Source organism: Bubalus bubalis, chromosome 13 (assembly GCF_019923935.1).
Source record: "Bubalus bubalis isolate 160015118507 breed Murrah chromosome 13, NDDB_SH_1, whole genome shotgun sequence".
Classification (NCBI taxonomy): domain Eukaryota; kingdom Metazoa; phylum Chordata; class Mammalia; order Artiodactyla; family Bovidae; genus Bubalus; species Bubalus bubalis.
Window position 1 is genome coordinate 7,876,205 of NC_059169.1, and position 13,766 is coordinate 7,889,970.

Below are 13,766 nucleotides of genomic sequence, written 5' to 3' on the forward strand. Positions count from 1 at the left end.
GATCATCTTTGAGGAGGAGAGAAGTGTAGTTTGAAAAGATGAAATGAAATATTCCTCAAGCTATGTAATAGCAACCTCCTGTTCTGTCAACCAAAAAATATAAGATAAAATAAGATCTAAGCATTGTACAATCTTGCCTATAATATTTAGTGGCTTCATGAGCATAAGCAAAATACCATGATACGAGTGAAAACAGAAAGTAAATAGCAATAAACTACTATTTATGTGAAGTGTGAGGTCAGTATAGCTAACTGCCACATTATTGGACATGAATTCGAGCAAACTCTGGAAGAAACTGGAGGATAGAGGAGCCTGGCAAGCTACAGTCCATGCAGTCGCAAAGAGTCAGCACGACTTAGTGACTGAAAAACATGTTATTTTCAGAATAAAGGTTAACATGTGAATGACTAATTTCAAATAACCTAATTCATTGACAGAGATAAATTCACATACAGATATTAATCAACTGTTGTCATTGTATAGTCGCTTAGTCATGTCCAACTCTTTTGTGACCCCATGGACTATAGCCCACCAAGCTCCTCTGTCCATGGGATTTCTCAGGCAAGAAGAAGTGAGTGAGTTACCATTTCCTTCTCCAGGGAATCTTTCTGACCCAGGGATTGAACCTGTGTCTCCTGCATTGGCAGGAGTATCCTTTACCACTGAGCCATGAGGGACACCCCAAAAAAGATAATTAGGAGAATCTATATATTTGGCAAATATTAATATATACTTCTAAGTAAACCTTGGATCAGAGAAGAAATTAAAATGAAAATTAGAAAAAAAAAATTACACCCTAAAACATGCCTCCCTAAAGGCCATAGTATGGCTTTATTTCTTATTTGCATATTAAATAAATGAAATCACAGACTACAGTTTCTGGTATTGCCAGAATGTTTCATGGTGATTGATGTTTCATGGTGATATCCTACAGATATCAATAATATATTTTGGCAAAAATATTAAAAAGAACTATTTGAAAGTAATGAGTAGTCACCAAAGACAGGAAGAAACTAAAAGATATTTGATTTTTGGTACAAAAATGAACCACCTGGATGAGATCTATGATGACAAAGCTTTTCTCTGAAGGCGGCCGTCAGTCCATGCAGTGCTGTGTGGGAGAATTAGAGCAGAAAGCCATGGAAGCTTGAGATACCTGAGAAAAAGAATTTGGAATTGCCAGAGGATCTAAAAACTAAGGGAAAATCCCGAGGAAGACATAGGCAGATCTCCCCAAGTCTGCATATATTCTTCCCTAAAGCCTTGGCTGACTTCTGAACATCTGAGGTACAGGGGAGATTTCAAGAAGCAAACCATAAAGCCAGAGCTGAGAGTCTGAAAGAACAGGGCATAGATTTCAAATTTTTGTCCACCACTGAAGGAACAACTTTCGATTTGCGTTCCAACAAATTAGAGGCGATTTGTAAACACTTTGGGCTTCCCGTCAAAATCAAAGAAGGGCCATGCCTCAAAAATAAAATATATGTGTCAAGACGAAGCTGTCTAGACATCAGACTAGACTAAGTACAAAATCAACAGTCTCACTCATAACATGAAAAGCCGATACAAGTTCAGTGTAGTAAGCCAGTAATTTAACTGTCCACCAGATCAATAAGCAACACTCCTCAGAGGAAGATTCTATAATTAAGTTCTCTGCAACAAATAATGCACAATATCCAGCACATATGAGAGGATAAAACCTAGGCACGTGAAGAAGCAGGAAAATGTGACCCATACTCCAGCGAAAAAAATAATGTCTAGAGAAGACTTCAAAATGTGACATTCTGTATCAAAAAAATAGTGAAGTCCACCACTCTGCCTCAAAGAGAAAAAGAAACAAGAAATCTGGAAACAAATAGGTTGGATATATAACCCAAAGCTAAGAATGTCAACATGCAGTATCCATGTATTACCCCTCCAATGGATGAACAGATAAAGAAGTCATCTGCTCATATATATGAAATCCATGAAACATAATTATAAAGCAAGATGTAAATATTATAATGAGTGAAATGAGAACTCATCCTGGTTCCCAGTTGATGCACAACCTAACATCCTCACTACGGCTTGCAGGGCTCTGCTAGGTCAGCCCTTCCATCCTGTAAACGTCTGCCTCTTCCGTTCCTCTTCTTTCCTCACTCCAGTCCAGCCCCGCTGGCCTCCTCTCTGGTCTTATAACTGCCAGGTAGGGCTGAGGGAGTTCATCTAGGATCTTGCCTTCAAAATGAATTGTGAGCATAACCTTCTCTCAACACCATACCTGGCACTCCTTCTCCTTACCATTTGTTTTTCTATTTATATTTATTAAATTATCATCATGTTTACTTTCATTATTTATCTTCCATCTCCCTCTGACCACACTACAAGCTCTGCAAAGACAAGAATCTGCCCATTTCATCCCCCGAGTGTATCCCAAACACCTAGAATAGTTCCTGGCTCATAGTAAGTACTCAAATATATATTAATTAATACAGTCGGAAGTTGGAAGGCAGAGAAGCAATGTGAAAATGCTAATTTTTGCCGTCTTTTATGCTAGGGAGTCAAAATTGCATAAAATTCATTATGCATTTTTAAATGCAGTCAACAACATCTTATGATTTCCATAATGTGTGTGTGCGGGTGTGTGTGTGTGTGTGTGTGAATTCACTTGAGTCATATCTGACTCCTTGCGACCCTATGGACTGTTGCCTGCCAGGCTCCTCTGTCCATGGGGATTCTCCAGGCAAAAATACCAGAGTGGGTTGCCATGCCCTCCTTCCCGGGGACCTTCCCCACCCAGGGGTCAAACCTAGGTCTCCTGCCGCTCCTGCATTGCAGGCGGATTCTTTATCTCTGAGCCACTGGGGAAGCCCATGCTTTCCATAAGACCGTCTCAATATTTATCTGAAATCCTTCATTTTCTATTTTTCTGATAAGCTCATATGAAATATTTTTAATTCATCTTATTTTTACAAGGACGTGCATACACGATCTCATTTTTATAAGCTTATCTCTCTCTATGCCAACAGAAAGACATCATCCTTCCCTCAGCATATCTGCGTAGGGACATATCTGACCTGACACTCACTTAATATTAACAAAGGTTATTTCTGGAGGCTAGTATTGGAACATTTTTCCTACTTTCTTCTTTGAACCTGTTTGCATTAATTGCATTAATTTATAATAAATATTTATCAGTGGTAAAAATTATAAAGTTAAATTTAAAAGATAAATTACTGCCTAATGAAGTATCTCTACCCAAACGTCCCCAAAGCAGCTCATATTCAACATGTACTCAAAACAGAAATTGACTACCCTCATCCTATTTACCCCAAGCTTGTTTTCTTGTGCTTCACTGAGGATGAGGCCTGCTTATCAAATTGCAACTTGAAATTTAAATCTCTCTTTGCCTCTTTCTGACTTAACAAGGCACCTAGTTACCAAGCATTCTTTGTTTATAACTTAAATTAGTGTCAGAGCCATCTCGGCTCCTCAAACCCATCGCTGTGATCAAAAACCCTGTGCAGGAAGTAGTCCAAATTCCTACATTCATCACTCAAATATCTGATCATTTGTCCTTAACCTCAGTCATTGCCTCTCCCCAGCCTAGACACCCTTCTTGAACTCATAAAAGCCTGGACAATTTGCCTACACCTAGGCCTTCCTGTATTTTATTAATTTTGTTTTCTCCTCTCTTTGTATTTAGTCAAGTAACCAAAAAATCTAACATGTCTCCAAGTACAAAGGAAAACAAGGAAAGATTTCTGTCTGTCTGGGTTTTTTGTCTTTTTTCCCCTCGATATAGAAGTTTGACAGGAGCTAGAGTACATGATGGAGAAGGCAATGGCACCCCACTCCAGTACTCTTGCCTGGAAAATCCCATGGATGGAGGAGCCTGGTGGGCTGCAGTCCATAGGGTCGCTAAGAGTCAGACACGACTGAGCGACTTCACTTTCACTTTCATGCATTGGAGAAGGAAATGGCAACCCACTCCAGTGTTCTTGCCTGGAGAATCCCAGGGACGGGGGAGCCTGGTAGACTGCCGTCTATGGGGTCGCACAGAGTTGGACACGACTGAAGCGACTTAGCAGCAGCAGCAGCAGAGTACATGAAGACGGTAAAGAGATGGGGTAGGTATACTCCCGGAAGGGAAACCAAGGGAGAAAATCCAAGAACTAAGACACAATCAGAGTGCATGCTCCAGTGTGCCTAGTTGCTCAGTCGTGTCCAGCTCTTTTGCGACCCCTTGGACTGTAGCCAGCCAGGCTCCTCTGTCCACGGGATTCTCCAGGCAAGAATACTGGAGTGGGTTGCCATTTCCTTCTCCAGGGGATCTTCCCGACCCAGGGACTGAACCCAGGTTTCCTGCCTGGCAGGCAGATTCTTTACCACTGAGTCACCCAGGAACCCCTTCTAGGGTTACATCATCTGCTTAATTGGCTGACCCTGCAACTTGGAGAGGTCTGTTGCCTGGATGTCACTGTTCCTGTTTTGGAAGGTATGTGTTTTATTAGAAAGGTTGGTACCTTGAACTTTCTCAAAGTACCATTGCACATGAAGCTCCTGACATGACTGATATATAATTGGTGTGTAACGACCAGCCGCTTGACCCCCTCTGAGGTCCAGCCAGCCACAAAGCCACATCTAAGGCATCTCTCATGGATAAGGGGTCTGGCTGTGGTGGACAGGACCAGTTTCTTGAAGACCAGGAAGGACAATGGGAATCCATTTGCAGGGAGCTATTGGAAGTCAAAGTGAAACCATGCTCAAGGACACACGAGGCTGGGGCTGGTAATAAATCTGAGATCAAGAAGGGGGGTGGGGGAGAGTTGCTGAGCAAGAACAGTAAATGCCACTCACGTAGCAACACTGATAGGCGAGGCAGAGAGGAAAGGTGAGGATGGATGATTTATATGATCAAGATGGAGGAATCTTGCATGTGGACATCGGTCATGGAAACCCCCATGATTGGGGTTTTCACAGCCTGATACAGAGCACGAAGCAAAGGTCCATCTGAATGTTTGCAAGAAGAGAATGTTCTTAGGCACTTGGTTAGCAGGACTTCTTTCCTGACTCAACTCTGGCACAAAATATACAGCAATGAGTAAGAGAAAGCCATGTTCCAGAAGGACTGAGTAGGAGTTGGAGCTAAGGATTAAATTGTGTCCCTCCAAAAATTTATATATTAAAGTCCTAATCCCCAGTACCTCAGGATGTGGCTTTATTTGGACATACAGTTTTTACAGATGATCAATTTAAGATGAGGTCATTAGAGTGGATCCTAGTCTAATTAAAAAATTGTAAGTCTCATTCCAAGGTTTTTTTAACTAATTTCTATTGGAGAGTAGTTGATCTACAATGTTGGGTTAGTTTCAGATGCACAGCAAAGTGAATCTGTTACACGTATATTTGCTCTTTTTTAGATTCTATTCCCATATAGGTCATTACAGAGCTCTGAGTTGAGTACCTGTGCTATACAGTAGGTCCTTATTAGTTACCTATTTTACATACAGTAGTATGTATATGTCAACCCCAACCTTCCAATTTACCCCCTGCTTAACCTCTGGTAACCATAAGCTTATTTTCTACATCTGTGACTCTATTTCTGCTTTGTAAATAGCTTCATTTGTACCATGTTTTTAGACTCCACATATAAACAATATCATACAATATTTGTCTTTCTCTGTCTGACTTATCTACTTAGTATGATAAACTCTAATTCCATCCATGTGACTGCAAATAGTATTATTCCAACCTCATGAGAAGAGTTGACTCATTAGAAAAGACTCTGACGCTGGGAGGGATTGGGGGCAGGAGAAGAAGGGCAGGACGACAGAGGATGTGATGGCTGGATGGCATCACTGACTCGATGGACGTGAGTCTGAGTGAACTCCGGGAGTTGGTGATGGACAGGGAGCCCTGGCGTGCTGCAATTCATGGGGTTGCAAAGAGTCAGACATGACTGAGCGACTGAACTGAACTGAATCTTTTTTATGACTGAGTAATACTCCATTGTTTATATGTATCCATTCTTGTGCCAACAGACATTCAGGTTGCTTCCATGTCTTGGCTATTATAAACAGTGCTGCAATGAACACTGGGATGCATGTATCTTTTCAAATTATGGCTTTTCTCCAGATACAGGCCCAAGAGTGGGACTGCTGGATCATATGGTAGCTCTATTTTAGTTTTTTAAGGAATAGTCTAATATAATTGTGTGCTCCTACAAAGAGAAGATTTGGACATAGAGATACAGTTGCACAAGAGATAACACCTTGTGAAGATAAAGGAAGATATTGAGGTGATGCTGCTATAAGCCAACGACCACCAAAGACTGCCATCCAGCCCCCAGAAGTCAGGATAAGCCATGAAACAATCTCCCTCAGGAGGAACCGGTGCTGCCAAACAGCTTGATCTTGGACCTCTACCCTCTAGAACTCTGAGTACCAGCTTGTGGGACTTTGCTATGGCAGCAGCAACAAACTAAGATGGGTGGAAACTGACAATAAAAAAAGTGAACAAGTAAACAAGCAGTGGATTTCCAACTAGCACTAAGGGCTTTAAAGAACAAGCAGGGGACTTCCCTGGCAGGCCAGTGGCTGAGAATCCACCTTCCAATACAGGGAAGTTAAACCCCTGTTCACGGAACTGTGAGCTAAGATCCCACATGCTGCAGGGCAGCTAGGCCCATGTGCTGTAGCTACCGAGCCTACACACTCTGGAGCTCACACTCCACAACTAGAGAGACGCAGCAAAGACCCAGTGCACTCAGAAATAAATAAGTAGATAAATAAATAGAGTTCCAATACCTAAAAAAAAAAAGGACAAATAAATAGAGTTCCAATACCTAAAAAAAAAAGGACAAGCAGAGTATTGGGATTAAATGCAGACAGAGTATTTTTTAAACAAGGTCATCAGAAGAGGCTTCTCTAAAGAATGCCATGTGAAGAAGACTTAAATGAAGCAAGGGAATGAACAGTCCTGAAAGCAAATGGGAATTGTTCTGGGCAAAGCAACAGCGAGCCCAAAATCAGAGGGATACATGAGGCGCTCATGTCTTCAGAAACATCAAAAAGACAAGAGTAGCTGAAGCAAGACCATGGCAGAGGTTCAGATTGAAAAGATGGGGCCAGGCTATGCAGAACCCTTTAGAACACAATAGTTTGGGTTTTATTCTGTGTGTAACGGGAACCTATATGGAGAAGTTGAGCAGAGATTGGCATAAGCCAATGAGTTTAGTTTTAGCTGTTTGGTGGTAAAGATTGCTATGTGGAGCTGGAGGTAGGCTGTAGCTCAGGTGATACTACGCTGCCTGCCAGAGAGGGGTGGTAGTGAGGCGAGAAGATGCCGCAGGATGTATGGCCATCCTAGGCAAAGGGACCAAGCCTCGTGAAGGGTCTTGAGAAGCCGTCAGGAGGAGGGAAGAGTTGGTATTAACACGTGGGTGATCTGGCTGAGATGCTGGCTCTAGGAATAAAACTTCAGATGTAAGGTGGGAGGAACTGAGTTTCTGAGACACTTCCTGCTTAAGTGAGCCAGGTCAGGGTCAATAGCAGAGGTGTTATTGATCTAAAGCATAGTGCACCTTGAGTCTGATGGGAGTAGGTTTTCTGGCGCAGAGCTATCAAAGTCGCAGGTATTTCCTTGGCCACCAAGCCTGGAGATCTTGCCAAGGGAAGTAGTCTGTGTGTGTACATGCTTGGGGGGCGGGGAGCAGAGGTCTACTCACTGAATAAGCATAAAGGTGTACACAGCCTGGCTTCTCACTACCAGTGGGAAATTGGAGACACAGTGTGAAGTGAGTCCCAACAAACCTGACGCCCACATCTACCTGAGGCTCTGAGGGAAACTTGTTTTTTTAAAAAGGAGCTGGTATACCAGGGCTTGCACACCTGTGTATGTGAAATGGTTTAATTCCTCTGAGCCTCAGTCACTCCATCTGTAAATCGGAGGTGATAATACCTTCCTCACAAGGAGATGGACTGACTATCTGTGTTAACAATGTCACAATCTTACTCTTCCGAACTTGACAGATGATACAAATAATTTAAGACCCTGGTGACCCTCTCTAAGAAGCAAACTGTAATCTATTGAGGGTGTAAAAATTCATAGAGAATAAATGATTGAGGAGCTGAGATCATGAGACCACTCTTTGAGATTATGCATCTGTATCTCAGCCAGGTCTTGATGATATGAGTACACGCTTGAAGATCCAAAGAGAATCTGGCTCACATTAGAACACAAATTCAATTTTTTTTAAAGATAGTGCTCATTTTCAAATTTAGTACCACTTTGAAATCAGTGAGTTGCGACTGATTTGTGATTAGCTGTGTTTGTATACAAATGATCTTGAACCACAAAACTAAAGCGCATACCCAAGAAATAGTGATGGTCATCGTCCTAATAAGAGACAACACGACCCAGAAAATAAATTCATGGTTACCAAAGGGGGAATGGGGTGGGAAGGGATAAATTAGGAGTTTGGGATTAGCAGATAGACACCACCATGTATAAACGAGATAACCAACAAGGCCTTACTCTATAGCACAGAGAACTATACTCAATATCTTGTAAAAACTTATAAGGGAAAAGAACATGAAAAAAGAATGCATGATGCACAGTAAGTGTATATTGTATATCTGAAGCTAACACAACTTTGTAAATCAACTCTACTTCAATAAAATCAAATTTAAAAAATATGAGTCACTGAGGAAGCATAAAGGACCCAAGCATTGCCTCTGTAGAAAAGGGTTTGCTTGGAGGTTTACCTAGAGTTGATTAACCCAAGAGTACTTTATTAAAGACTCACAGAGAGCAATGTTTTTAGACATATAGAGAATGTTTAACTGATTGCCACAAAATGACTAAGCCGTAGTTAGTTAGCAACCATAGGATGGTAAACCAAACCAACCCTTGTTAAAAGGTGAAGGTGAAATATCCATCTCTCTACCTCCCTACATCCTGATGCTCCTCAAATCCCCTATTTCTACCCCCTACTTTATTCTCCCACAAAATCATCTCAGGTCTGGTCTTATTTTCCATCATTTGCCTTCTCTGGGCCAGGACCTATATCAATCCCCCCACGCCCCAGTCTGTTCCTGCAACCACATAAGTGTTATTATTTTTTAATCAACTTCTATTGGAGTACCGTTGCTTTACAATGTCATGTTAGTTTCTGCTGTACAGCAAGATGAATCAGCTATACATGTACATATATCCCCTCTTCTTGGATTTCCTTCCCATTTAGGTCACCATGGGGCACTGAGTGTGGTTCCCAGTGCTGTACACTAGGTTCTCACTAGTTACTATTTTATCCGTAGAATCAGGAGTGTGTATGTGTCCACCCCAGTCCCCAGTTCATTCCATCCCTCCCCTGCTTTCCCCCTCGATACTCATATATTTGTTCTCTACATCTGTCTGTGTCTGTATTTCTGCTTCGTGAAAAAGATCATCTAGAAGTGTTGCTACTTCTAACTTTCTGTTAAAGAAGAGCAAGCTTCTCACACCTTCAGTCTCTTTTCTCCCACATCCAAGGGTAATACTGTCTCGACCTCTAACCCCATAGATCAGTGTTGCTTGTTTTTGTATGTGCTGTTTCCTGCCTGGCCTCTTTTACTCAACATTAACCTTGTTGTGGCAGATCATTCATCCTAATTAATGCACAAAATTACATTGTGTGGCTAGACCACAATTAATGTACCCATTCCGCCCCCGGTGGACCTTCAGATAGTGTCCAGGTTGGATCTATTATGAATGGTGCTTCCAAGGACTTTCTAGTTCAAATCTTTCAAGGAACTCAGTTGATGGATTTGTTAGGTCTTTACCCCGGACTTGAATGACTGGGTCACAGGCCACGTGTATGTTTAGCTTTAATCATTCTTGTAAGTGGTTACACCATCCTTCAGACTTTTAATATGGCTTCACATTCAAAAGCCTTAACAGTTGGCCCAGTGTCTTCAACAGAAGAAGACCTAGAATTCAGATCTTCTGAGTCCAAGTCCAGTGCTTTTCACATTCACCAAGTTCTAAACCCTTCATACTAAATACCTTCCTCTTACCAATACTTTGCTCTCCTTTTTCCTTTACTGCCTCTCAGATGCATGGACAGCTAGTTGTTCCTGGGGCTATTCTCCCCAGGGTATTTTTGTCTCAAAGAGGGTCCTTGGAGACTCCAAAGAATAATTCTAATTGTGGGATTTTCAGCTTCCATAAAAGCTCAATCCATAAGAAAGTATGGGAGAAAGGAGAGAGGGAAGTTGTTTCAGAGAGGACTGTGCAGACTCTCTCAAGTCCCCAAGACTATTGCTCTGAACAGAGCCATTCCTGATGGAGCACAACCGGAAACAGAAAGCTCACTTCTCATCATGTGAACTTCAGAGCAAACACCTTGCACGTGTGTATGTGTGTGTGTGTGTACGCTAAGTCACTTCAGTTGTGTCTCAGTGATGGTATGGACTGTAGTCTGCCAGGGTCCTCTGTCCATGGGATTCTCCAGGCAAGAATACTGGAGTGGGTTGCCATGCCCTCCTCCAGGGGATCTTCCCAACCCAGGGACTGAACCCACGTCTCTTACATCTCCTGCATTGGCCAGCAGGTTCTTTACCACTAGCGCCACCTGGGAAGCCCGCAAACCCCTTGGAAAGCTATTAAACCCTCATTTCTCCAAAACCATGTATCTACACCAGAACCAGAGGGAAGAAAGACTGAGCCATTCAGCCCACGACCCTCCATGTCTCCACTCAGGAGGCCAGGAACAGAAACTGGCTGCTGGCTTCTTGAAGGAGGCCTCGTATCTGAGCCCCGGGCATGAAGAAGCTGAGCAGAAAAGACTGAGAAAGATGACAATGGAAATCGAGCCCCAGCCTCCCAACGGCTCACTCAGGTGTGCGTCTGTTCCCTGATTCTGTGTCGTGATTAAAGCAAATGATTTTTCTTTTTTCTTCATATTTAGATCTTTCCTCTTCGTCCTGGTCTGCTGCCTGAATTTGAATGCAGCTGAGTTAAGGGTATTAATTAATTGTGAATCACTCCCATACTTGAATAGAAGGCCTCCAGAGCCTAATGTGCAAATTTATGTAAAAACAATGTGAAAATTAGAAATGCATTGGCACATTTTTTTTTAAACCAGAACAGTAGCGCTCCAGTCTAGTCAAACAGACTGCTCATTTGCAAGTTGTCTATATGCAAAGCATTCAGCCCCTGGGAGCCTCAAACCTCCTTAGCAAGTCATCTGAAATTTGAGAAGAGCTTTGCTCCCCAGCCTGATTTTCTCTCCCTTCACGGGTCTCTCCTGTGGACCAAGGGCTGGGAGGCTCGCACCTGGCAACTCCAGGCACGGCCAGAACACGCAGCTCATCCTGGGAAAAGTCCTAGAGCTTCCACAGGAGCCACAGGACCCTGATTCCCCTTTCCAGACCAGACTCAGAGTAGGAGATGAGGTGTGCCCGCGGGTCCTGGGCTAGCTCTCAGACTCTCCGGGGCGATGCTGGAGGTCAGAGCAGGGCAGCTGCTTGGAAAGACGATCATCGACCTTAGGTAGGAGTGTGTCAAGTTCACGATTTTACAGCTGTGCACCGGGCAGTCCCTCCCCTCCCCTGGCTTGGCTTAAGGGAGTGGGAGGATGGGGAAGAGCCCTCAGGGCAGTGCCAAGGTGTAGCAGCAGGGGGCACATTCCTGTCGTCAGTGCTTGGCTGGCTGGCAGTGAGCCAGAAAGGGTCAGAGGTCAGAAGATGCTCAGAGCCAGCCAGCAGGGCAGGGCATGTCATTCCACTCCCAGGAGCTGGAGGGGGGAGCCAGGATGGGAATGAGCTAGCTCTAATCTTTTAGCTAGTCTAGTCAAGGCTATGGTTTTTCCAGTAGTCATGTATGGATATGAGAGTTGGACTATAAAGAAAGCTGAGCGCAGAAGAATTGATGCTTTTGAACTGTGGTGTTGGAGAAGACTCTTGAGAATCCCTTGGACTGCAAGGAGATCCAAATAGTCCATCCTAAAGGAGATCCGTCCTGGGTGTTCATTGGAAGGACTGATGTTGAAGCTGAAACCCCAATATTTTGGCCACCTGATGCGAAGAACTGACTCATTTGAAAAGACCCTGATGTTGGAAAAGATTGAAGGCAGGAGGAGAAGGGGACAACAGAGGATGAGATGGTTGGATGGCATTACCGACTCAATGGACATGGGTTTGGGTGGACTCCGGGCATTGGTGATGGACAGGGAGGCCTGGCATGCTGCGGTTCATGGTGCCGCAAAGAGTCGGACACAACTGAGCGACTGAACTGAACTGAACTGAATCTTTTAGCTTCAGGAGGGGGAAGGGTGATGGCAGAAAAGGAGGGCCTCCCAGGAATTGGCAGGCAGAGCCCATAAGCCCACCCACGTGGGGAAGGCAGAAATGGACCCACCCACAAGGGGTAGGCAGTCATGGACCCAGACACCCGGGGAAGGCAACCCTGGAGCAGGCTCCTGGGACAGCAGGGACCCTGAGTCCCTGTCACCCTTTGAGGACATGGCTCAGGGTTTTCCCAGCAGCTCAACTCCAAACAGAGGGGTCATGGTCAGGGACCCCAGCAGCTGGGACTTCTGATTCAGTTGACTCCGTTGCTGGCTTAGTGGCTGGCACCCCCATTTCCCACCCCCCCGCCACCCCTACTGCCCACAGCTCCTGTTCACTCAATTTATGACAAAGTTTGATTCCCCACATCAAGTTGCTCTGTAAACGCTGATTGCAGTAAGTTCTTCAGTACGAAAGTAACCGGTAAATGTGATTTTCACCAGCTTGGGTGCAGTTGGCAACACCCTAACGTGGGTATTGAGACCAGTGTGATGCCTGGATCAGCAACCTTACCCTGAACTGGGAACTCATCAGAAATGCAGATGCCTGGGCCCCACCCCAGCCTTCCAGACTCAGAATCTGCATTCTAACAAGACCCTCTGTGATTCCTGAGTCCACGGAGTTCAGAGAAACCCTTTTTAAAGGTATTTCTCTTAGTCTCCACCAGGCTAAACTGAGTTTCAGCTTTCCAGTTAATATCTGCTGGACTCAGACAGTAAAGAAGCTGCCTGCAACTCAGGAGACCTGGGTTCAGTCCCTGGGTTGGGAAAATCCCCTGGTGAAGGGAATAGCAACCCACTCCAGTCTTCTTGCCTGGAGAATCCCATGAACAGAGGAGCCTGGCAGGCTACAGTCCATGGGGTCACAAAGAGTCGGACATGCTTGAGCGACTAACACTTTCACCTTACACTTCCAACCTTGAATAAAGCACATTTCCTAGACCCTTAGTCCTCATCTGTAAAATGGGGATGCTAATGCTACTTAAGGTGTTAAATTGGGTGATAAACTAGAGTTTGTCTTATAAATTGCAAATCACAATCAAAACATTCCATTTTATTCTTCGGCTGCACCCTGACCCAACAATTGGGTTGTAAAGCTTTGAGAACAGGAAGAATTTCTGCTCTCCTTTTTTATCTTCTTTGTACCCTAAGGACAGCAGTCTGCTTCAGAACCTCAGATCCCTATCCCCCTCCAAAATTTTTAATTCCAGTTCCTGACACCCATCACTTTGACCTACTCCTCTGAGGTTCATCCCTCCAGATAATTGTATTATCTCTCTGGCCATGAAGCCCTTTGTCACCATGGTGACGCATACATAATTATAACTGATGGGGCTTTCCTGGCCAGCCTTCCCACCAGACGACACAGAAAACATCCTACCCTTCTGCGTGTTACTCTCCCATAGGTGTGCAACAAGACCCTATAAGTTTCTCAAGCTTAAATATTCCTTCCACG